Here is a 26,573-nt window from a genome sequence, read left to right as displayed (position 1 = left end):
CATCTGTGCTACAGATTCTGGGTGTTACTTTAGTAGATAAATAAATAAATAAATAAATAAATAAATAAATAAATAAATAAATAAATAAATAAATAAATAAAATCGTGAACAAATAAGAAAGATTTTAAAATCAATTTTCTTCACCAAACAGCAGTCATTCAGATGGTTGCTGCTTTCACTGAAGACTAAGTGTATAAAATGCTTCAAGATACAGAATTGGATTCTATAAAGATATAATTCTTTTATCAATAATTCTTATAAGCAGGGCTTTTTCTACACTCTCTCTTTTGCCAGAACTCTCATCTCTATTATATACTGAGCTCCTTGCCCTCCTGGATAGCTGTGATTTGTTGGTATACAAATTAATTTTGTTATTGACTAGAAGGAACATTTGAAGGATAAGAGTGGCGTTGCTGTTCATACCTAAAGGTAATCAATGCAGATACAGAGGAATAAATATTTTCTAACCAAGGAAGAATTCTGCTAAGCCTTACTTCATTTTTCTAAAACCCACAGGATTGTACCCTAGCTGCTGTAATTATGAACAGAGCAGTGATAGGCAAAAGCATTTAAATCCTTCTGCTTCATTTCCAAGGAAGATCCTGGGTGAGTGAAGCTTCCTTCAGTCCTCAACTTGTCTCTTCCCATGCTCTGGCTCAAAGTCACTGAATCATTACAACCTATGCATAGTGTTTGATTGCAGCGACAGTCATTATCTGTCATCAACTTAGTATGCCAAAAAGTGGAGAAGAAGTAAATCCCCACCTCAAGAGGACTGATGTCTATTTGGAAATGCCAGACAGCACTTTGTGGCTACACTGTTTAAAGAGAAAGGATGTGAGAGGGCATTGCAATGATGTGATGTGATTTACATCAGTCTGGGATTTGTCTGCGAAATGAACAGCAGTAACACGTAACAAGCGAAACAAAGTGGAATGAATAGTAGGAAACGTAAGGGTAGGTGAAGAAAGAATGTGGCAGGGATTCTGGGCATGTGCCAGTTACTCCTAACCATATGTTAGCACTGTTTGCCTTGTATCAGGCATTTCTTGCTCAAAGACCCTCAGGAGAGTCTCTTTCACTTGCAGGCTTAATTCACAACCTAAAATCAGCTGACAAATACCAGAGCAAGATTTTGCTTTGCTTCAGCTGGCTCAGCCTTTCATGGGATTTGCTATGAAAATGCCAAACTGACAGGGAGGAGACCACAGGCTACCCAGCACCAAAGCACTCCTGAGCTCCAAGATCACATCCCTCCGCTGCACGGCTGCAATTCTGTGCTCCTTTATGCCATGCAGATCCTATCCCCTTGGCTTTGCTGGGCCCCTTGCTGCACCTGGAAGGCCAAGCCAGGAGAGGGGATGCTAGCCCTCATGGAAGGCAGCGAGGGCACAGAGGATGCACGCTCTGCTGAGGCTGCAGATGGGCAGACAGACAGGGGGCTGCTGGGACAGCAAGGAGACGCGTGCTGGGGGCTGCAGCACACAGAGCAGAGAGCAGAGGAGGGGTGGCTGGGGATTTTGGGAAGCAGTCTGAGCCTGGAGCATGGCGGCAGCACCCGCCTCCCTCAGGTGTCACTTCTCCCTGCGACTGGGCGGTGGTGGTGGTGAGTGATGCTCCTTCCCTTCTTAGTGGCCATGCTTGTCCCTGTTAAACCCTTATCTGCCGCTGAACAGAGAGAACCCCGCTCCTCGCCTCTCCTTGACTGCGATTTGTGCTTGAACAAACAAAGCATAAAAATCCTCTCATAAAAATCCGGCCGCACCTCATGAGGGGTATCCCCTCAGGCCGTGCCCTGCCCACCGGGGCCCCTCAGGGCAGCCCGCCGCCACATGCACGCTGGGGCACCGCCCGACATGGCGGCCGCGCCTGCCTCAGCGCGGGCGGGGAGCTGGGGCTGGCGGCCGCCTCTCGGCCGGGCCGGGCAGGGCGGGTGGCTGCAGCGCGGCGGCGGGGCGGCAGGTGGCGGCCGCGCCTCAGGCAGCGCGCGGAACCTCGCGGCGGAAAAGGGAAAAAAACGTCCCTTCTCTAGCACGGCGTCCTCCTTACCGGCCGTGTGTTGCAGTCACCGTGCGCAGAGGTGGTGATTTAATCATGTAAAATGCGTCTCCTAAATTCAGCGACAGCCCCGGTGTGAAGGAGGCATGACCCACTTCTCTTTGTCTAAATGTGAACATCACGAACGCCTGAATCGTGCAGTTTCCCCTTGATTTGGCCGGTTCTGTGTGCCTGCCATATTTCCTCCTGTTATTTACAACTTCTCTCCCGTCCCAGAACTTTTTTAAGGAAAGCAAGCTGGAACAGAATATTTAGGAATGCAATCTGTAATGCAAAAGGAGATACCCCAGTAATGTACGATTTCTAATAAAACGGGGAAGAGTTTGGGCCAGTTAATCAGTGTTTGTGGAATTACAAAGTAAAATTTCCAGCTCCCGGGTGTTTGATATACAGGGATATTTAAACATCAGCCCCAGTATGCTTACACAGAGCCTGTGCATGTAGATGATGCCTTAGAAAGGCAGGAGGTGTTGGAGGCATAAAGGATGCCCCGTCCCTGGGGGTGTTCAAGGCCAGGTTGGATGGGGCCCTGGGCAGCCTGGTCTGGCATTAAATGAGGAGGTTGGTGGCCCTGCATGTGGCAGGGAGTTGGAGATTCATGATTCTTGAGGTCCCTTCCAACCCGGGCCATTCTGTGATTCTGTGTGGTTCTGTGACATGCTGGAGGTGAGTTCCGTTTTCTGATATTCCTGAATCTCATTTACAGTGGGAACAGGATCTACATACGCATCAGGTGATGAAGCTTGCCCGTTATGACATGAATAACTTCAAATGCCTTTTGGAGACCTTTGTAAATTTAACTGGATAAAACCAAGGGATGAACAAGCCATTTGGTTACATAGATCAATATTATTAAATGCGAAATTGTGAAGTTATGCATCAAAATTCTTATTTGGCATCTAACCATCTGTTCTTTGTACCCTCATCTTCTCTCTGTGGTGGCCTTTTTACTGTGTGAGGTGGAAGCCAGTCCTTTCTCAGCCTGGTACACTGTGTAAGGTGTCGGGACATCTTGGGTTCAGAGCACCTGCTCTTGCTCCATGTTCAGCCCACACTTTGCTGCACCGGAGCCATTGTTTGAAGCACAATCTCTTGAGTATCTTGAGGCACTGAGCACAAGTTGCCAAGTCACACTGTTGGCTGCTGTGGTCCTGCTGATGAGATTCCTTTTCTTTGGAGCCTGCTCCCTCCACTTCTCCACCTTTGCTGGTTCCAACAGGACAACACTGATCCACATGCTAGAGAGCAGAGAGAGGGCAAGAGCACAGCCCATCTCTAGACACCTTTATTCTGTGTCACCTTAATTTTCCACTCCTGGGAAGCTTGACTCCTCCACAGCCTGTTTGTATCTGTGAGAGTGAGACAGAGGTAAACCAGACATCGAGACAGTGAAGCCATCACTTCTGCACTGTGCTCAAGAAATGTTTAGATGTTGTACTGAGGTATGTGGTTTAGTGGGAAATATTGGTCATAGGTAGATTGTTGGACTGGATGATTTTAGAGGTCTTTCCCAACCTCGATGACTCTATGATTTTATGATTCTACTTGCTTTTCCTGAGGAGAGATAGGGCCTGTGGGAATAGCTCTGTTGTTGCCACTGCCAGGTCAGGTCCACTGCGGTGAGATCCAGAGCATCTTAATGCATCCTTAATGCTGCAATTTTACCTCTCTCCCTTCTCTACCAGTGTAGGTGATTACACACCTTGCTTATGCTTCCAATTGGTCCTCTTTATATACTCCAGTGATGAGAAGGGATGTCAAAGTCCTTATCTTATTGCAAATAAATGAGTATTAATAAATATATGTTTAGAATTACAGAAAATAATGCTATTACTAATTAAACTGGCAACACCATCTGCAGTGCAGCTGGCCAGAGTTACCTTCACATTGCTTCAGCAGCTGTGTCTACACTGTCTGAGGTGAAACTTAAGTTCCCATTTGCCTGTCAGGCAGGCAGTGAGCCCATGAGCATAACTCTTTGAAGCCAAGGCTCTTTGCATGGCTTGCATGCTCCAGTGCCACCAGGCACACGTGGGGAAACGGGCCACCAGCCATCTGTGGGGGCAGTGGAGCTCACTGTAACTAAAGCCACTCCAAGAGCTGCTCTTTCAAGACAGGTCCAGATGAAACCAGAGAGGCTGTTTACTCCACACAAAATAAAAGTCTGAAAGCTCAGGCATCCTTTCTAATCTATAATGAGGGAGTCTCTGTTGGTCGCATCATAGATGTTGCTCTATTTCAGGAAGTCTCAACGTGGGGCAGTTGTGCCCCCTCCCAGTGGAGGACACAAACAGGTGCCAAGCTTTTATGGCCATCCGGGCCTTCTCAGGTTGCTGAATGGGTGGGGGAATCCCTTCCAGAGCCTGGCTCACTGAGAAGGGAATTCCAGGGGGTTCCTGGGGTGGAAAGGACTGATGACCCAGCTCTGTTATAATTACAGTATCACAAGAAGGCAGGTTAGAGGTGCAGGTGATGGAAGTTATTTACTGCTCCCCTCCTTCCTCCAGAGGCACTTTAATTTCCTTTGCATCCGGTTTTAACTGCTCAGGAGTACTGAAAATTCAACAGCTCTCAGCACCTAAACCCAAAATCAAAGGAAGAAGGAGGGAGAGGAGAGTGATTCCATTTCTTGTAGATCAACCTCCATCCTTCAGACTCCAGGATAAGTGTTTGCAGAATAAGACCCTTCAATGAAACACGGGCTTTGAATTTCAAGCCCAAACTTCTTCCACAGTATGCAGAGACTTTGTTGTCACACTGATCCTTGTCATCACATCTGCTTGATCAAAGCGTGCCTCGACAGAAAGTGGGGGTTGCAATTGCCAAGCAGAAGAAAATAGTAGCTCTGTGCCTTGTCCGAGCCTGCTCTTGCTCCCATGGCTGCACTCACAGTAGGTGCCGCCTTTGCCTGCAGAGCCGGCATTTTACACCTTTGTTTATAAAAGCTCCAGATAACCTCCTCTGCAGGAGGTGCTGCAGAAGAGCAGGAGTCTCTCTTAGTTTATTCAAACAAAGCCACAGGGTTTCTGAAGGATGTGCAGGAAGCGCTGTCCAGGAATTAGTATTCCTACTATCCTTTACCTATTTATCAAAACTTAATTTTGTATAATGGGGTTTTAAAAACCACACAGCCTTTTCCACATGGCTTCTCCTCCACACTGTGGTTGTTCTCTCCTGGACTATAAGCATTTGCACTGGCCAAACATATTGGTGGATTTAAAAAAATGAAACAGGTACTTTACATGTAATTAATTTAGTGATTTGCTCAGTTGCTGATTCACGTGCATAACCTCAATTAACGTTAATGGAAGTTATGTAGGCATGTCAAGGGCAGAATAGACCCCTAATAATCTAACATGGAATGTTATTACATTACTGCTGTAATTATATCCTGCACACCCATCATTTCTACTTTGCTTCATGAACTGTTTTTCAAATGCAGTGGCCAGCCGTCTATTATGCTACGTGCATTAATGCTGAGGTTACAGGGAGCATTATCATTTGTTCCTCATCATCCTGCTGCCTGCCCACTAAGGCTGTATGTACCCAAGTAAGCAATCAGACAGTTAGTGTTTTGCAAAGCTGTGAGTTTTATTTTTGAAGGTGATATTGGAAGGCAGAAACAATTAAAAAGAACAAGCCTCAGCAGAACATCTTCTCATCTCTCCTGCAGCGTTTTATTTTTATTTATTTGTAATTAGGATCTGAGTAAACGTGGCTGAAATAACGTTAGCTTCGTGGTCAGAGAAAGTCAATCACAGAAGAACTGTACCTCTAAAGGAAGTGTAGAAACAATTCTACTGTTTGCAGCTCTTTTTGGTAAAACTCTTCATCTTTCAAAGGAGGGAGGAGGGCAACAGTCCTATCCTCGTGCACCACTTGGATGGAACTGAAAACTAAAGAAACTGAGAAAAATGAACCTTATCAAGCCCACCTAAAGAGCAATTTTAAGGTGTTTGAGCCTAACACAGCTGACTCAGTCTATTTCACCTTTTGTTCTGTCCAGTGATATTACTGTATATGGACAGCTTTTTTTCCAGTTTTGCTTGTGAGGTATATTCTACCTTGTGTGTGTACCACCACTCTGAACTGTCACATACACAGCGTTTTTGACTTGAGGGCTCTCTCCTGCTGTTCTGCAGAAGATAAGGCCTAGTATTTCTGTGTATGTAGGCTGCTGTTCCAACTTGCATGTTTGTGGCAGTGTAGTATATCCCTGCAACCAATTGTCGTCTCCCTGTGGCCATCTTGCTGTGACAGCTGTACCCGGTGCCTTTACTATTGCACTGCTGGGGAGCCGCAGGAACCTCTGCACCTTTAGAGGATCACACAGCTAAGCCAAAGAGTTCAGATTAGTGCGGCAATTAAGGGATAGTGAAGAGCTGTGAATCCTTAATGCTGACTGACACCATCGCACTGCCAGAGGAGAAGGGAAGAAGAGAGCCATTGCAAAAACTGAAACACTGTAAAATAGCCAGAGCCCATGAGTTAACTCACTTCTTATGGGATTGCTGTCAGGCAGGCAGCGTGCTCTGGGCTGAAGGCGCTGGCTGATACCGACACCCACCAATCTCTTACAGAGGAATTTGATTTTGCTACTTCTGTTCTCTTTAGCTCCAATGTTTCCTAAAATGTTTTCTAAAAACAGAGCTCTGTTTCCAAGGTAACAGCTACCTAACTTTATTACTAAAACTGCACTAATTCAGACAGGGATCTGAACAAACAGATTCATGTTAATTTCAAGCTCCATTAAAAACACAAGGAAAAAAAAATCAATGTTTTTCAAATGGAAAAAGAGAACAAATCAATAAAGAAATTTTATTTTCAGCCTTTTAAGTGGGGCTTTGTAAATAGTCGAGGTGAAGAAGTAAAACTACACTAGAGCAATCCACAGCATCCTTGTAAGCAGTACTGTAAACAGGAGGACAAAAAGATGTAGGGGTAATGTAGAGGCACAGAAGTGGGATGACCTATCTGGATCCGTGAGGTCTGTGAACATCTTATGCGGTGCCCCCTGTCTGTGAGTGAAGAGCCTGAGAGAAGAGCAAAGGTGTGATCACACCATGTCCTGCATTACCCTGAGCAGTGTGGGCGGCCACAGCTGTACCCAGGCTACAGCAGGGAACTAATATTTGCACACAACAAATGTGCAAACGCTCCAGGGATCCTGGTTATGTGGTTTGATTCCCAACATATGCCAAAACCCTCACAGCCCCCATTTACCCCGCTGCTCTTCCCTGTGCCGACAGAAGGGTGGGTACACCAGGGTGGGTACACCAGCACGTGCTGTGGGCAGTGCAGCAGTCTGCTGTGTGGGCACTCTGATGTCCATCTCCTTACTGCTCTGATCCTCCATGCCGTCCTGCCCAGACGTACAATGGCTGAGGGATACTGTGTTCTGGATGTCCCAGTGCTGATTCGAGGTTAAAAACACTATTCTGGGCAGCTGCTTAGAAGGCAGAAAGCCTGGGGAAGGCTGTTGTGAAATCAGACCTTTCCATGATAATTCAGCAGTGGACTTTTCACGCTTCACATGATGTTTATCAGATCCCTGAAGCCCTCTTGACTTTCCTTTCCAGTAGAGGTTGTCTTGGTAGGTCTGTGGGTTTTGAAGCTGCTGGAAAATGATGTTCACAAGGAATAGCAATAACTTTTCCTCTTCACTGGGCTATATCTTTTTCCAATTTGCCACTGTTAATAGAAATATTCTCATTTCCAAAATCTGGATGGAGGAGAGAGAGGTAATATATAAAGATTTTTTTTTCTGATCTTTCTACAGTGATGTGCCCATAGACAAAATATTGTTCCGCTGTTTAAAAGAGAGAAAATAAGTGACCCTAGAAGACTGAAGTGCAGATAGTGGCAGCCCCTGATAGTTGTTCAAGACCCAAGTTATTTCATGATTTTCAACAACAGGATTTCTCTTACCTTTCTCTAAACCATTTGCTACTGACTACTGTCTGTCTCCTCAACAAAAGAAATGTTAGGTAGGTGTATGAGGATAGATTTTACCTTTCTGACTAGAAAACAGTGCCAGCTTTTGCCCTTGGGCAGAGCTCTACCATGTGAACAACACGTGATTTAGCTGAACAGGGCTTCCAAAAAACAGGGGTAGGGCACAGAACACCTAGCTGGTGCTTATACCTCAGAGAATGAGCAGATGAAAGAAAAATCTCCAGTGCACATGCACTTGTCTATAGACAAGACCTATTCAGTACCTGAGCGGTGCAAATGACACAAAACAATTAGCAGCACGGTGCTGTAGTTTATTTAAGGTTATCCTCCTGAGGAGAACTAATGCTTGGAACCCCTTTTTAGCACAACAAAAGATATAGCCAAGTAAAACCTGTGTGCGGCAGTCTCTTTGGGGAAAGGGGCTGATGACAACACAAGTCTCTGGCAATGTTTGAGATGATTTCTCCACTCGTTAGTCATTTGGAGAGGTACATTCTATTACAGCAGCACATGATATCCCTTTTCCTCCCCTCCTCTTCTCTCCTCTTCCCTTTCTCCATCCACCTCATTACTGCCATATTACCACCATATTACACTGTTTGCCCCATATTTTAAAAGGTATTTACTTTAAATCTTCTTTGATTCACTCGCTTCACCTTGGCATTCCATCAGCTGGCAAACACAAGTAATGAAGTGAAGGCAACGTAGTTAAGTTGATATCTTAAATGCACACAAATCCCACATGCTGTGGCAACAACAAAATGAATAACAAACACACTGCATGAAAATCCTCTTAAGTTCTTTTTTTTTTTTTTTTCCCCTTCATTCTAGCCTTGCATACAACATGGGGAACTTAAAAAATAATCTCATAATATTTCTGAACTAACAGTGTTGGCATGGGGTGCAGGATGGTCTTCTTACACTTCTCCGCATATCTCAGACTATCACAGCTGCTGCTAGTAAGTTAATGGCTGCGAGGGGGCTGGGGAAGTTAGAAGGAGAAGAAGAAAGGGAAACGGACAGCCTCGTAGGTGGCCTCATCTCCGCCAAAACTAAATATTTTCATTGGAGCTTTTCCCATTCAACAATTGGCAGCTTTATCCAGAGGCCTTAAACAGACATAAAAATTCTTGCTGTTCTGCAACTGACTGCTAAAGGGACATGATGCTGCCAGCTGATGTACATGAATGAATATCTATCTAATAATAGAATTGTTTTCTCCTAAGGTACCTTTCTTTTTCCTTTCCTTTTAAATTCTTGCCTGCTGGGTCTGCCCGCATCCCTTTGCCCTAGAAATTTAACCTTGGCACTTTCTTTATGCAAGATTTATGCTAGAAACGTTGGCTGGTATTTCATTGTCAGTCAGGGTGTGATTCTGCAGTGACATTTCCAGCAATATTTTTATGGCAGCTGCAGTTATACCAACATCAAGCATGAAAACAAACATTTTTTTTTCCCCTGACAGAGTTCATTTACATCAGTGAACCAGACTAAAAGGTGCACTACCCAAAGCACTTTTGGCTGGTATTACTTCCATTTGCCCTAGAGGGTTTCGCTAGGACGAGCATAGCTGGACTGCTAGAAGCTCAAATGTGTTTATGTGCATGGAGGCGGGTGGAGTGTGCAGAGTGAATACTGAAAGAGAAAAAAGATTTCTAATATGCAGTCTGTTATTCTGATATTTGAATAAAAATACTACAGCAGAGTGCTGAAGTTTGAGGAAGAGTTAGCATGGCATCCTGGCATGCTCAGATTCATTCTGGTGCTGTGATTCAAGCTGTCTGCTGGATGCTGCAGAGCTGCTTGAGAAGGTTGCTGCCTTCTTCCTGCCCACCTCACCCCAGCCAGAGCTTCATGCTGTCAGAAGAAGCCTATGGTAGAACAAGTGACCTGGTTGGTCCCCAGCTGTCCCAGCTAGCATATTGCCATATTAATTTGATTGAAATCTCTGATTTTCATTGACAAAGTTTCCAGCCCACTCCAGTCTGGACTTTTCCAGTTGTTTTGGAAGGGTGGACAGCACACAGGAAGATTTCTGTTAAGCTAGAAAATGATATGATAGCCAAGGTTAGTCCTGTCATCAGCAAGGGCAACTACCCATGTGGTTGAAGTCCCCAGTGCTGATAACCGATGGCCAGTTGCTCTTTTTTTTATCCACCTCTCGCTCTTTTTTTCATCCACCTGATTTATGTGCAGGTCATGTGCAGCCCACAAACTCTGTGTTGCAGGGGCTTAGCAGGAAAGGAGCATAAGGAGATGCCAGGCAGGTGTTGTAGTGGTTGGAAGGGATCCTGAGTAACCAGGGAAAGGACAGTGGGGATGGGGCATGCAGAATCCCAGGAGACCAGGTAGTCCTGAGCAAGGAGGGAATGGAAACCTGTAACCAACAGATCCCATAGTTACCAACCCGTAATCTCAGCCTGTGGAGCAAAGTGGGAGCACTTTATTTACTTACTTCTTAAAGCTGTGTTCCCCCCTTCTCAGAACAGGCTCAGAAGTGGTGTGAGCAGTTTCAGACTGTTCGGCTGCTGTGCCTTTTCCACTGGAAACTTCAATTTCCCGGCAATGCCCTTTGTCTCCCTTTTCCCTTTCTGGCCCTGTAGTCTTTGCATTGCTGTATATTGATGCATTCTCATTCTGCAAGGTTCTCTGCCACTTGAATTTCTTTGCCCTTCTCTGTCATTTTCTCCTCAGCACTTGCTTTCAACCTTTCCAGAACCAGGGAGAGAGAGGGGCGAGAGGAGACAGATGTAAATGAACCCACTAGTGTAAATCAGTATAGCTTCACTGACTACAATGGAGCTGCACTGAATTACTGTAGTTGAGAACCTGCTTTGTAGTGTCTCCCTCTTCTGTGCGTTTTATATAGCCTGTTGTAGAAAAAAGCAGAAAAACACTCTGCCAAATCTCCAGTTCTTTCTGTTTAGCTCTCCTAAGGGCTGCAGCTGTATGCTAATAGTCTACTTCTCTAGCGGGAAATATGAAGAGCTACAGCATGCTTGCAGATGCCAGGAAGCAGGCTTTGATGTCAGCGTGCAAGGAGAGAAACATACAGAGCATTTTTCCCTCTCTTCCCTCCCTTGCATCGATTTCCCACTCTTTTGGTTCTGTCGACCTCCAGGGCATCCCTCCTAATAAACAGCGCCATAAATAAAATCAGAACGATATCCTCTGAAATATGCAGAAATATTTTTGGCTTACACGATGTGTTCTGGAGATTTGCAAAGGCACCTCTCAGCTTGTTGTTTCTTACCTTCTACACCTCCCATGCTTCTGCTGCTCTTACTGGTGTATTTTATCTGGATGCATAAGAGAGATGCAAACAGCAACGTAATCACATGGCCTGCTGCTTTGTAAGAACTGGAAGGACTCTGTTTCTGCCCTATTTCCTTTGAAACAAGCAGTTTAAAGTTGTGGTCATGGCTGGAGCAAGAGCCAAGCCCTTGACTGTGTCCACGCCCTGAGGCGATTTGGAGTTGTGTTCTGTTGATGAATTTCAGGCTGAAAGCACTTTGCTTTGCCCTGTGCCTTGGTGCATGTCCAAGGTGTGCCATTAATCAACCCGACTATATGGGCTGTTCTGTCTTATTGCTTAATTAAGACTCGTTGGTAATTTACTGGAGATTAATACCTATTTATATGGAGCTGAAGTTTCATCTATTTGGAGGATGAGTTATTGAACTGCATGATGTGAAGTAAATCAATAAAATATTACTGGAAATGAGAATGATTCTGCCTCGCACTTCAATCCTTTCGCCAGCTCACAGAGAAAACTCACTTAAGGGAGGTGTTCACGTTTACTCTCGGCTTCCAATTTTCCAGCTAGATGTGATGTCTATTAATAATCCTGATCACCTTGCTCTCATTACCCGAATCATGTTGTAAAGCCGAGACCTCAGGGAGTGCTGCTAAGAATAAGAGATGCTTTTAATCAGTTACAGGGTAGTGGGCCTGTTGAAGTATGACCCAAAGTCCAGCTTGTTCAGGGGTGATTACAAAACCAGCACCCTCAGACAGCAGGCTTTGTATCACCGTATGAACATGTTATTCCTGAAGAACAGCAGAGAGATCATATCCAGAATATGCAGCATAATTGCAGGGTTTTTTTTTAAACTAATGCCACTTGTTTACCATGTACAAATAACTTCCACTTAATGTCATGTCTTAGTTCTGTTCCAGTGCTGAGGAAGGCCTTTCTCTGGCCACATGGCCAGCCTGTGGTGACTTTAGGCACGACACCTCTGTCACCAGCAGCACATTGCCAGGAACTCTCCAGATAGTTTCAAGTAACAAAGCTGGCCTTTCTGCTTTTTCTTAAATATCCTCCCTTCCTCTCCTGAGCTTGGCCTTTTGGGAGAGACCAGACATATGCCCTCTTGGCACAAAGACATATGGTTCTACCTTGGCAAATAGATGGCTGCTTTCCACTTTCAGTATTTCTATACTTCACAGAGCCCCATCCCAAATGAGAAATGCAGAGGCTCTGTTGCCCCATTTCTTTTGGAAAAAATGTTCACTTCTGACACCATTTGATTAACAAGCTGCCATAGAAGAAGGCTTCCAAGAAACTAGAGCTTCATTTTTCTTTCTAACAATCTTCCTTATCCTTGAAATAATCTTTTTTGTCACGTTACCAGTGTCAGACTACAGGGACATGATGGGATATGACATTCAAGGACTCTAGTGGCTGCTGTGGCAAGAGCTAGCAATGGGGAAAATGGTGATGCTGAGTGAGGGATGGACTTCAGTTCAGAGGTGTTCAGCAAGTTGGCAGAGTTCATCGCTAGCTTGGAGCTTCTGTTGCTTTGAAAAAAACAAAATCCCCTTTGGCAAAAGAAGAGGGCTTTTCTTTTACTTGTATGCAGCTCAAAAATGTCTTTTGCTTAGACCCTGAAGCAAGGACAACCCTCACCTCTGTTACCAGCTTCTCACCCTGTCCCTCATTCCTTCATTGCTTCTTTTAGCTTCACTGTTTTCACTGAAGAGCCTCCTGAAGGGTTCACACATTGAAGCAACGAGAAGCTCTCTCCACAACAGGTGCTGTTTAAAGCAAGGATTAATCTGCTCTTCTGGACTCAGATGAACCCAGTTTCAGAGTACCCTAGTGCCCCAGCTGTCCTTGTCCACTCTAGTAAACATTACCCTGCTCCGGATCTGCCAGCATAGCCGTAGGTTGGAGGTGCTTCCTAACCCAATTCTGTCACAGTAATCTGGGTCAGCCTCAACACTTCACGCAGTACATTTATTTTTGTAGCTCTCATCACGTCAACAGTTGGGTTAAAGAAACCCCTTCATGTGCAATTATGCTGACAAAATTGAGAGGGAAGTAAGTGCCTGAGGGGAGCTAAGTAGAGTGCCATAGGTGTGCGGATGGCCAGGCAGCAGGTTGACCATTCCCTGGAGCACACAGTGAACAAATGTGGGAACAGACCCAACCACATTTTTTTGTCATCTTCTAGCAGCATTAGGTGGGAAATCAGAATTTAATTTCTATATTCATTATGTGCTGAACTGTTTTCCCCTTCTTTTTTCTCTAGTCGAAGTTAGTGATTTGGGATCCAGCCTTGGAATGAGACTTGATACATGGTATTGAGCTTCAAAAGATGTCCCAAAGGTCCTTATGTTTTCTTAGGTATGCCTTCAAGTTGACTAAAATGTGCACGGGCATCAAACTAGTGCAACAGCTGATGAGCTCAACCTCTCTGGATACAGCCCAGCATCAGATGGATTTGCTGAGAAATGTCATCAGTGCCGAATGCTAGGATTTTTGGTTTAATATCGAATAGGAACAAACTCCAATGTTTGGAGCCAAACTTCTAGAAGTTTAGTAGAGGAGAAGGTAGGAGCCGTTCATATCACAGGTGTTGGTCCATTTCCTCTCTTGATATTTAACTGTTGGCAAACGGCACTAGAGAGGTGCAGAAAAGAAGAGACTGTAAATCATCAGGATGCTTTGCTTTGTTATTAGCTAAGTTTGATATTTTCCTAGCTGCTCTTTTTCTAACCCTTCCCTCCTCTACTTCCATCCTTCATTTCACTGAGATTATTCCATATGTTAGAGCTGTTTCTCTATAAAAGAAGCAAGCTACAAAATTTTTAGACATTTGCCCCTAGAAGAGAAGTCTGCTGTAAGTAATACACAAGAGTAAGAGCCTCGGGAGGATCTGAGTCCAAGCAGATGTCATTATACACTTAAAACTGAATAATATCTCTAATATCTGCTGAGAACAAACCAACCCTGCTAGTACTGGACTCTTCAGTACTATCTGCTCATCGGAGACTTGGCAAGTCAAGGAAAGTTCTCCTTTGCCCAGTGAGAAACTGGCACACTGGAGCGCATATGTTGCCAGCTCAGTGTTGAACTGCTGTGACACTGAAGTCACCAACCATTTTACACACAGTTGGAAGCAGCTTTTACTTGGCTTCCACCTCCTCCTCAGCCTTTTTGACCTCTCTCTTCAGCCTCTATCCTTTACTAAATGTAATGAAAATGTCAAGACAGTTCTTAGACCCACTCACTGAGCACATTCACCTCCCAGGTGAAAATAGGTTTGTGTCTGTTGGTGGGATATGTGCTTACTGAACCATCTCCATTAGATAACTGTGATCAGCTTTCCAGTTCAGCCTTAACTAACTCCACACAGTGGAGGAAGTGAAACAGACGGTGTAAATAAATAGATGTTTTGTGCATGTGGTTAGGTCACTTAAGCTGTATTTTACAGCTGAGGAAGAGAGGTAGGAGCTGACTGCAGTGAGAAGTCCAGCTGCTTGCCCCAGGGTACCACTCCAATTCCAGAGCAAGAATCAGCAAGAGGACATTGCCAGAATAGCTGTATGAGTTCACAATCACTCTTTGATTTATGGCAGTATAATTTTCCTTTAGAGACAAGCTTTCCAATATTAAAGTGAATTTATTCCTAGAATTATGTCTGTATTTAATACGCACACATGCACATATTTATACCCTGTGAGGAGATCAGATATCCACGTGATAATCTGCCAAAGCAGGTGCTAAATTGCACTTAATCTGGCTTTCACCTTTGATCACCTCAGTCCTTGGCCTTAGGTACTTAAGATGCCTTTGCCTTGAGAACAGCTTCTTGGTTGCACATTCCCCCGGGACTGCATACCTGGAAATCCTGACTCTAATTAGAACAAATTTATCTATTTGTGTATGAAGACATATATCTGAGATGTCGTACCTCAGCCAATTTTCTTTAAGCTTCTCCACACTGACCAACAGCAAAAAATTTCCTTTTCGGTTTTCAATATTAAATTTCAAAACAAACTCCTGCTTCCACTCAGAAATCAACCAGGCAGTCAATCAATGAGCCTGCTGGCTGTTTTTGCTAAATGGACAATATTCAGTTCTCTGAACATCTGGCAGTTGTGAGAAACAAATACCAATATCTGTCATTAGGAATGCTTGAAAGGAAGGCTTTCTGCTGCTGGTAGGCTGAGAAATCCTCCTTTCCAGGGAAATACAGCAAATGATTCTAACAGTGGAAATACAAGATTTTGGAATCACAACGCTGTCTGGCAAAATTACTGTTTTAGGGACTTGCTGAGATGTTTCTAAATGCACCATTTATATTTATTTTCCCTCTTGTGTCTCTGCAGAGGTAAAGCAGTGGTATAGGTAGAGATATTAAGAATGTAGACTTTAAGAAATTCTCCAAGTTACAGTATGTGTCTGTAAACCCTTTTGCATAAGCAAAAGGCATTGGTGTGGCACAGGAAAAATCAAGTGTCAGTCTTTCCAGGGTGGCTAATATAACTCACCTGTGGGCTCATTAATCACAAGTGGAGCAGGCATCCCAAATACATGCCAGTCACAGCTTTATGCTACCCCAGCAAATAAATCTACAGATATCCTCAAGTATAGTGAGAAACCCTGGCCCTTCACTGATTCACTGATGTAAAGCAGTAGAACTCTGCTGAGGGCTGTTGAGTGATGCCCATTTTTGTTTTGTTTAGTTGAGTGTCTGACCCACATTTGCTGTTCATTATTACCGTGTTATTTTTTTGGGAGCCAGCAGAGTTTTTCTTGCTGCTCTGAGCAAAGTATTTGCCTTGTAATCTCACCCAGCTGGGTTTGTCTCCAAATGCTCATTGGGAACCCTATAAAAAATGCAGCCTCTGACCCAGCATTAGGAAAAAAGAAATAAGATTTTTTCTTTTCCTCAAATGAAACCTATACTGTCTCTGGGTACTGGCGTTCCCTCAATAAGGTACTCACACAAGTAATGCTAATAAGCACATTTACCACTTGAGTGGCTAGATTGCAAAAGGGTGGTAATTAAAAGGGAAAATATTTAGAAAAATAGGCCCAGGCTTCTTTAAATGGTCTTTTCTTCTCCTTCTTCTTATGTGTTTGGAAGATTATGTCATCATCCTTATCTCCACACCTCCATAGCAGTATGAATATGGGACAAGGAAGAAGCACTGCTGTCAGCCTGCTCACCAGAGAATGGTTCTGGTTAGGAGCCCTCCCATCTGCCACGTGTGACCTCTGTGTTACACCTGAAGAGCAGCCTGAGATGCAGTGGCATGGCTGAGGTTTCCTTTTAAATGCTTCTAGCAAGGCTAAATGTCCCTCACCTCCTCCTCCCTGTGCCATGGGGCAGGAGTGAGGTGAAAAGGAGACAGCATCAAGAACCCTGATTCCCTTCCCCCCTGGAAAAGAAGGGCAGCAAACTGGTGTTTCAGTGTTCCTCTCAAATCCCAGCATGACTTGAGGCTGTCAGGTATCTAGTTCATGATGTTTGAATGCCTGTGGTTGGAAAGGTCAGATGTTTTCAGCTTTTCATATGGATGAGTGCAGACTGCAGAGAAGAATGATCTGGCCCAAAAGAGTTTGATAAGTGTTTCCAGGGCAGAAATGTAGAGATGTGATTTCTAGTGTGTGGCAGCATGTGAGCTCAGGCTGGGTAGGCTGGCACTCTACAGTGGTAAGGGACAGGCCTGCCAGTGAGCCTTCATCCCAGGATGTGCCAGCAAGATGCCTGCTGGAGCAGTCACACATGCACAGATGTGATTTGAAGGAGATGACATTTCGCTTTGTGTGCACACCTCTGTCTGCAAGTAGAAGCCAAGCAATAAAAAAATGTAAGAAAAAAAAGGAAAGCAGAAAGTGTCATGAGGTTTCTGGTTGGTCTGATCCTGCACTGAATTTAAAACTGTGGTGAAATAGTTTCCAGATACTCTTGGACGCCCCTGAAAATGGACTGCCCGAGATCTGCCAGAATAGCATCCTTGCAAGTGTTGCTGGTTTCTCCACTTGTACAGGAGCACAGTAATAGTTCTTGTGGAGCTTCATTGAGCTTTCTTGAGCCAAGCTAACTCCTACCGAGTGTTTCATACTGTTCATATAACTTGAAGATCTAAGGCTTCATTTCTAATGAACCCTCTGCACAAAAGGCAGCATATTGTTCTTCCAGCTCTCATGGCTTGTGCATCTCTTAGATGGCTTTGGCACAAGGAAATAAACTTACACTCAGTTTCCTTGAAACTTTCACCCCAAATCAGCCTCATGCTGTTGCTTGCAGCCAGGATAGTGCTGGGAGATGGCAGTGTGTGTGACAGACACCAGAACAGAGACAGCATGATTGTAAATCCTGAGTTTGTCCCTCACCTCTGCCTTCCTCCAGGCTTGCACAACTTGTTGAGAGACATCTTTAAAGGAGCCAAACCTCATCAGTTTTTCAGATTGTTTTGTTACTGGGCTTAGCAGGGAGGCTCCTTCCTACCCTCAGCCTGAGTGACTGCTTTGCATAAGGGGGACAAGTTTATCACCCCTTGCAGAGAGAGGTGGCAGCTTTTCCCAGTACCTCCTTGGTGGAGACTGCATGGAGGAAGATAGGCAGAAAGATGAGAAACACACAACAGATTCCTCTTTTTCAGGCAATACCCTGACTTATCACAGAGGCAAATTGCTGATGCTGGTCCCGAGGTGGAGGAACAGCCACTTAACTGGGCCCCACCAGCCATCAGGTGCAGGCTAAAAATTTGTAGTGAAGGTCAGTGTGTGGTCACCAGCACTTCCCAGGCAGAGGGCTGACACGGTGGTAATTGGCAGATCTCATCACACTGGTCAAAGGGAGCTCTCCTGTGCGACAATTATTGCCTGGGGGGAAAGGGAAGAAACCTGGAGGCAGGGAATTAGAGTAAGCGCTGATGAGTTGGCAGATGCTGCTGGATCAATGGCCGCATCATGGCAGGGAGAGCAGCAGCAGCCCTCTTGGAGCCATCAGTCACTGTTGTCTTGGGTAAACGCCAGCAAGAGGAGCAAGAAGAGAAACAGAGGAGGGGACACAGGCCTGCTAGGCCATGCTTAATTACTTCAGATCACATGAGAGGGGCACATGCCCACTGTGACACATCACTCCCACTCGGGGGGCTGCACGCACTGTGGTTAGCACTGGAGACACACGGCCCCTTTTATCCAGAAAAAAAGCCACCAGGATCTCAAAGCAAACAGCTGACAGGCAGGCACGTACTGTGCACACCCGCAAGGTCCTGTGCCATGCCATCCCCACCAGGGCAATACGAGGAGGGGCATGTGTGTGACTGCAGCCACCAAGGCCCTGTGCAGCATGGCCTCAGCAGGGCACCTGCCTTGCTACATGGCATGGGCTGTGTGCTGCTACTGCTGTGAGAAGACCACGCTGTCCCTCCCTGTTCTTCCTTCCTCAAAGTCATTGTCAGGGCCCATGGCAGCACGGAGCCACTGCCTGCACTGGGGAACCACGCTGGCACTTGGGTTGTGAGGCCTGGTTGTTGGTTGTGCAAAGTCACCCAGCCCCTGAACTCAGCGCAAATTCAGAGGGACATGGAAATTGTGCATGATGAAAATACATCCTGCCCTGCTCTGATGTAACCTTCACAACGCTAATTTCCCCAGTGGAAACACCATTTTGTGTTTCTAGAGGGCTCTGAGGGCATGTGGCTCTTCCTACTTTCTCCTTAGCAATGTCCTGGTTTCAGGTCTGTACTGCCTCTGCACTGCTCCTCCAGCAGAGCTGATTGCTTGTATCACTGTGCTCTTGCTGTAACAACAAGCCAATCCAGGTTTAATAAGCAAAAATAGGCAGGGGTGGTTTGACAGTGCAAACAGTTTTACTAGAGATGATGTGGAGATGCAAAAAACAACAGAAAGAAGAGAGTTAAAAACCGTTTAAGGTGAATTTTGCCCAATCATAGTGTTGAATTCCATTGGGAGTCAAAATTAAACTGCTAAGCCAGCGCAGGCTAGGGGTGTTAGATGTTGTTTCTAGATCAAACAAAATGCAGCAGAACCAGCTGTGCTTTTGTATTGGATAAGCCCTCCTCATAAAACCAAAAGGCGACTTTGATGGGCTGGCTCAGCAGATGGCAATGAGTTTGGCACAAACACTGCTGTACTGTGTGGGTCCTGAGCTGTGTAGGCACGTGTCCCCATTGCCGCAAGGATACCTGAGCTGAGGGCACCCACTTGTCTCATTGGACTTAGTGATTTTCTCCTCTCTCTCCACTTTTTCTCTAGGCACTGGCTCTGGCTAACAGCTTTGTGAGAGCAGCCTATCCCTAAGGTGTAGCAGTGCTGAATTACCACCACCAAGATACTCTTTCGCTTGAGTTACGGCCTTTTCCTCCTACAATATTTTTAACAGTGTCTTCTTATGCTACTCTGTCATTTAGAGGGACAGGCTTTCTGTTATATACACACTGCTTCCCCCTTCCCTCAACCACCTGTACCTGCAGCATGGTTAAAACAGTGTTTGCATCAGCTTGTTAGGCTGGTGCAAACAGAACAATAGAAAAAGAAGAAAATTTAATGCCATTCTGGAATGTCTGTGTAACTTCTGGGTGGTGATTGCAATGATAGAGATGATCAAATACAATAAAAGGGTTATTTTTAAATGTTCATAGCTATTCCAAATAACGAGTCTGATCAACAAGAAGTTGTACTTCATTTATTTATTTATTGAGTATTTGAGTATTGAGTATTGACTATAAATCTGAAGGGACTTTTCTCACACAATTAAGCTAGTGTTCCTTGCACAAATGCCCCTCTTCACCTGCAAGCAGAAGGATTTGAGAGGAAACAAGAAACACACGTTCTTCCTTGTTTGTCAACTGCTCTCTGTCCATGATTGCAGTTACTGCTGTTGCTGGGTAGTCAGAAGGCTTTGGCTAGGGTGATCACTGGGTTGGAGCTCTTCTGTCCTGTTAGGTGATGCTCTCAATTGGGATCTATGAGGCATTATGCAGCCATTCAAGTGCCTGCCATGAAGATCTCCTAGCTGAGGATTCACTGCTTTTACAGATTCTGGCATCTGAGCAGGGAGGAGGCGTGGTGTTTTTTGGTGGGAATAATATTCAGTAGGGGATGAAGGGAATTTACAAGCATCCATTTACAAGTGTATACATGGTTAAAATCAAATAAGTAAGTCATAATCATGAAAATAAAACAACACAACAAAAATACCTTTAAAATCAGCAATGAATATAAGCACAGGAGTAAAATGAAATATAGCAAAATGCTGGCCCACATAGGTGTGGAGGAGGAGGGTGAGCTATACTGAGGAAGGAGGCTGGTGGTCGGGAGGACACTCAAAAGGTGACTGGACACCTATCAAAGGGAAAAATATTTCTTAAACATGGGCTGAAGATTCACATGGGCACTGAAACCTGCAGGGAGGTCAGTGGTTGCTGTCTCAGTTTCATGCATTTTAGTCTTTGTGCTCTGCACTGCCAGTGTAGTTCTATTTTTTTTCTGGGAGTGCTAAATTATTTCCCAGACTATTTAAAACAAACAAACAAGCAAACAAATCATTTTTGCTAGGCACTTATTGTATTACATTGGCCCAGCGACAGATATTTCCTAAGGATTCCATTCACACAGCGATTGCATGCAGAAGCCACATTATGCACACAGTGGACCATGCATAACAGCACCTGCTGCTGCTCCTGCTGCTACTAAAGAGAGAGCAACTAATCTCTTTAATTATTGGAGAAGAATTAAGGCTTGATTTGTCTTATTACAGGAACATAGGTATTTCCCTCCTGCGGGCTGGAGCGGAGATGCTCTTTGCCATCCTGTTCTGCTGTAAGGGAGGTTTAAACTACTGGGTGTGTGACCATCAGCAGCTGAAGGAAGAGCAGGGTTGTATGGACACCCACCCCTCCACCACTGATTTGGGAGCTGTCTGTGTGGTTTCTCTCCCACAGCAGAAGAGGACAGGCTGAAGGCAGGGTTAGGGGAGCACAGCGAATGCAAATGGCAGGGGGATTGTGTGGGCACTGCTGGAGCCCTCCTGTCTGCAAGCATGCTGCACGTTCCTGGCGTGCTGGGGAGCCCAGGGGAGCAGCACATCAGCTGGCTCCAGAGAGGAGATGGGCTTGCAATCAGGTGAGCACATCTGCTGCCTTTGCCCAGCAGGGAGAGGCTGTGGATTGGGAGCAGAACACAATTGTAGGGCGGTTATCTTCTTGATCAGGATTTGGTGATGTGTTATCAGGGAGACCCTGCCAGCACTCTCTAAGAGGCAAAGGGAGTCAGAGGAGGGTCTGTTACCAGACTCCTCAGTTAAAGCTGCACTGCTAAGCCATAAGTGGTCTTTCAAACTCTACCAACATTTGGTCAGCATCCTTTTCTAAACCCCTCTCCCAGACCTGTTTTTTCCTTTCAAGACCCATGCCTCCTTGTCAATGCTAGAGCAAGAGGAGTGCAGTCGTGGAAAGAGCAGAAAAGACCCTTTCCATCCTTCCGGCTCCCCACTGCCCTTCCCTCCCTTCCCCCTTCCCACAAAGGAACCATAAGTATTCCTCTGCACCACAAAAAGGACCTGTCAAGGGCTCTAGGACAGAAAGGGTTAAACTCAGGCGAGCACTAGCTCCAACACAGTTAATCCATATAAAGCTCATGGATTTCTCTGCAGTGATCTTTGTGGTTGTCATTTGCATTTTTTTCCTTTTGTGAAATCTTTTCTTCTTCCCTTTTACACTCGTATGCATGCAGAAATTAGCATATTGTACCGAGAGTGGGAGATGTAAGAAGCCGACCCCCTGCTGTTCAGCGGATTGTGCAATCTGCAGGCGGCATCAATTTTTCAGCAGTTTTCTCATTTCTCATTACAGTCAGGGCACTGCACAGCTCCCAATTCAACACAATCCCTAGTGGTCCTACAGACAAGCATATGGGCTGTCGAATATCTGTACTGATACTTTCGTAGCATTAATATCCTTGTTTATGCTTCTGCCGTAATTAATCCTGGTATTAATATAGTTTGGGCTTAGCTTTACTAATTATGCATGGGATAGCAGGATAATTATGTCAGCAGGCTCTGGTGCTGATACTTGACAGCAGTTCCTTAACCTGAGGAGAGGCACATTAATACTTTGGCCGATCCTGCCTGGGAAATGAGGAAGGCGAAGAGAGGAGGAGGAGGGCAGATATGGCGAGTCAGTGTCTGATAACTATAAATAGTGCTTTTAAAATAAGGAAATTTCACAAGCACAATAAAGTTGTCCTCGGGTATCAAACTCTGTGGTTGTCATAGTGATGTGTGCATTATTAAGAGGGTGTTGTTCGCTCTGGCATCTAATCTCATAATGAGGACGGCTCATTATCGGCCTGACGAGGGTTCCTTTCCCCCCTGACCACATCCCAGGTGCTGGGGGCAGAGGGGAGCTTCTTCCACTCTCCATTGCTCTCCTCCATTCCACCCCACTCATGCAGCTTTCTGTGCAGCATACCCCTGTGCAGGGCTCATTTTCCTCTGGTTTCCCCATACGCATGAGCTTAATGGGTATGAAAAATGGTGCCCCGTCCACTTGAGTCTCTTCAGCTCTCCCTGGCTCTCGTGTTCATTAACATTGCAGATTGGGGAGTTTAAAACGAACCGTTGGTTTGCTTTTATTTCTGCACCTGTTTCTGCTGCTTGCCCATTCCCAGCAAATACCCTTCGCTGGGTCAATGATACCCTTCTGCATCAGGCATGGGGCTTAATGGAACTTCCTTTGCTTATCATTAGCCACTTTGCATTTTTATAGAGCGCCATTAGCTGGGATGCAGGCTGGCTTTTAATTCCCTTCTGAGGTTTGTACACAGCGGTTGCTTCCCTCCCCCAGCCCCCAAACAATCCAATTATCACAGTTTGTCACACAGGCGCTGGTGACCCACACACCACCTGCTCCGCTCGCGGGACCGATCCTTCGGGCTGGCGCTGAGGCTTGGCAGATCCCCTTCTGCCTCAACAACAGGACCCTGTAAATGCCTTTTAAAATCATACATTTTTTCATTTTCTCTCTCTTTTTTTTTTTTTTCCCTTGGCAAAACCAAAACCAGGACCTGAAATCGGCTGTGAAATTGCATTGTTTGAAGGACTGGCATTTGACAATGATTTAAAAGAATGTCATTCTTCCTTTTACTCTATTTATTTATTTATTTATTTATTCTTATTTCAGAAATAAATCTGTGTCTAGACAGGCAACCTGTGTATTGTTCCAGACATGACAGCATTGAAGTGACCCTAGTGACGTAAGGACCTGATCAGCCAGAAAGTCTGAAAAGTTGGACTTAATGGGAGTATTGCTCTTAGCTGCCTATGTGGGTACTCGTGTTAGCGTGAGACCAGAATTAAGGCTGTGATTATATGTGATCATCTTCAATTGGATTTGTCATGTGCCGATGCAATTTCCTGAAATGGGCCTCAAATATTGTCCAAAGGCATGGGTAGAAATACCCCCCATTAAGTTAAATAAGTTAAGTAACTTAGCTTTTTCTGTCCCCAACAGCATGGTTTCACTGGAGCTGGTGGCTGCCAGCCTTGGGCAAGGCGAGAAAGGCTGAGCTTGAATTTCAGCAGGCAGAGGTAGGTCCTGAGCCAAGCTTTCACATTTCGGGAAAAATATGTCATCACTAAAGCATGTGGGTGATGCTGCCTCACTGGATGGAGATTAAAAGAAAATGGTGACTTGGAGAGACAAATGGCCCCTTTCTATTCTGCAGTAGTTTTTAGGAAAAGCAAGGTGCCAGGTAGAGCTAAGCTAGATGAATGCACAGGCTTTGTGCCTTTGAGAGACCTTGTAGACCTATTTCCATGGGAATTGGCAGTTCCTTGACCAGTATCATGGGGTGGGCAGGGCCTGGTGTGGGCAATAAGTGCATGGCCTCACGGATGACATGGCATGGACTGTGGCCAAGCTGCCGTGCACTGCTGGGGCTGCTGGCTTCATGCCTGGTACAGTCTGCTTGCAGAGAGCAGGTTTGCCCAAATGGGAGTCAGTCTTAAACAGTCCACTAAGTTTTATCAAGATGTCTTTTAGAAAGACCTCTGTACATATACAATATGCACCAGAGCTTCTATACTGCTTCCTTCCTTCTTTTTTCTTTCCTTTGAGCCACTGTATTCCCAGTGAAATTAATGGAGTCTCTCTAGTAACGATTTCACACTTTGTCAGCCAAAACTCAAAGGGAATTTTGCACATGGCTAAAGCAAGGAGCTGGCAGAGGTCCTCCAGGTGTGGCCAGAAGTCCTGGGTTCTCCATCAGTCCGCATGAGAAATCCTGCTGCCCTGAAGCAGCTGTCTCCTAGGAAAATCTGTTTGTGTGTTTAGACTCAAGGCTGTAGAACTGTAGAAACCTCCAAGCTTTCCATTGAATCCCCAAAGTGTGCTGTTCCCAAGTCTTCAGTTCCAGATTTTCTGAAAGTTTTGAGGTGTTTAAATGCTGGACGTCCCTCTCAGTTCTGTATCTTTTGAAAACTGAGAGGCAGTAGCAGGGAGCAAAATGAGAGGAATGTTTAAAATATGTGTGACTAGCAAATGGATTGACATTTTGTCTTGTGTTTCAAAAGGCTTTTTCTACTGGGAAATTAGTCTCTACTCATAGTGTTGTGATAATCCGCTTATAGCCAAGTTCATCAATATCTTAAGTACCCACATGCTTTTCCTCTACAACAAAGTAACTTTGTCATTTACATGCTAGTTGTCAACCATCTCAAGGAAATTGCTTAGCAGAATATGGGTGAGCTTTAGCCATCTGCATATACTTTAGTATCATAGAATAAATAGTATGACCAGAAATTACATAGGTTGCTCTGAAAGTAATACCTCCTGTTTATTTTCTTGGAAACTACAACAGATACAAAGAGCACAATAACACTATTTGGTAGAGAAAATTCACAGCCACAGTACACTGGTTTTCAACACTCTCACTTCCATTTCCTATGCATTTTCACCAGTGATGAACAGGAGCCTGCATGCTGGGCTCATAACAGTCTGCACCAGCAGAGGAGACCCACTGTTGCCACTGCTGAAATGTACCACCCACCGCCTCACTGTGCTCACATCCACTGTTTGATCTCCATCAACGTTCAGCAAGCGTCAGTGAATGTCAGTGGGGGCAATTTTTTCCACGTGGAGGAATTCAGTGACATACCCTTGTTTCATCCGTGCTTCCATGTCAGACAGCATTCTGTCAGACTGCCCCTCTGCTGCCATCTGTCACACAGCAACAACGTGTAATGGGATATTGGTGGGAAGGTTCAGCCTCTACTGCCATCCTACCAACATCTGCCTCTGATGTTTTGTGCCAACATTATAAAATAGAAGGCCTTACTTTTGGAACAGCCCTCATATGACAGCTGCTTATCAGGAGCTTGTCAGACCCCTCAGTACAACTGTGTTGCTCTCTGCCCTCAGGACCTTGCAGACTGACACCAGCTGCAGCAGAGAAAGGGAATGGCATGGAGGAACCTGGGCATCATGAGAACAGAGACTAAGAGAGAGCCTGACAGGCAAGAGCTAAGAGGGTGTATCAAGGAAAGATCTCTCAATACACACCTGTTTCTGTTTGTAGTAAATATTTGCTCTAACCACTGTCAGAGACAGGCTATTGGGCTAGAGAAACACTTGGTTTGATGCAAGGATGCCTTTCTTAATTCATTTCACAGAGTACTGGTGCATGCATGGTGCATTCCCACTGCTGCAGGTATTACTGCAGACTCCTTGGCAAAGATCAAGGGCCTTGCCCTCCATCCTTGTGAGTCAAGATGAAAATTTATTTCAGCCCCCACAGGGGCAGAATTACTAATGTAAAATGCCATCAGGAGCTTGCCCTGTTACTCTGGGGGAAAGGAAATCTTAGCAAGCTGATGTGGATATTAGCTGGTTTTCCATCACTGCCCTCTGTTATTACCAGGGAGACACAGGGGAACAAAGACATAAATGGAGCATGTTTTGTGTTTGTTTGTTTGTTTGTTTGTTTTTACTGCATGAATACTGAGACTATAACTCATGATGTTGTTTGATTCAGTGAAGTTTTAGGTTATCTGCTGCACATGTATTCACTATACATAAATATCTGACTGCAGTTGCACTTAGTGATGCCACTGGAAATCAGAATCATGTCTCTTTCTTGCATTTATAAAAGGAGCTGTTCAACTTTAAAGTCCTAAATTAGCAAACCAGTTATTCAAATGTGTTATTTTAGGTATGTGCTTTAATGCAGGCGCAGTCCTTTAAGCACACCTCAAACTGAGAAGGTAGGGGAGTGCTTTTCTCAACCAAGCCAG

The 26,573-nt window shown here is 45.0% G+C and overlaps 1 long non-coding RNA gene across 1 annotated transcript; it reads left to right on the top strand.

Moving 5' to 3' along the window:
• Positions 1 to 47: 47 nt before the first annotated feature.
• On the top strand, positions 48 to 26,573 carry LOC149917421 (uncharacterized). Its single transcript, XR_016467673.1, has 3 exons — positions 48 to 1,606; positions 23,794 to 23,870; positions 25,702 to 26,573. It is a non-coding gene; the product is annotated as an uncharacterized LOC149917421 (long non-coding RNA).

The sequence above is a fragment of the Phasianus colchicus genome, chromosome 6 (assembly GCF_987193195.1).
Source record: "Phasianus colchicus chromosome 6, bPhaCol1.hap1.1, whole genome shotgun sequence".
In the NCBI taxonomy this organism is placed as follows: Eukaryota; Metazoa; Chordata; class Aves; order Galliformes; family Phasianidae; genus Phasianus; species Phasianus colchicus.
The sequence above is the reverse complement of the archived record's forward strand: the minus strand, read 5'-3'. Positions and strand labels throughout refer to the sequence as shown.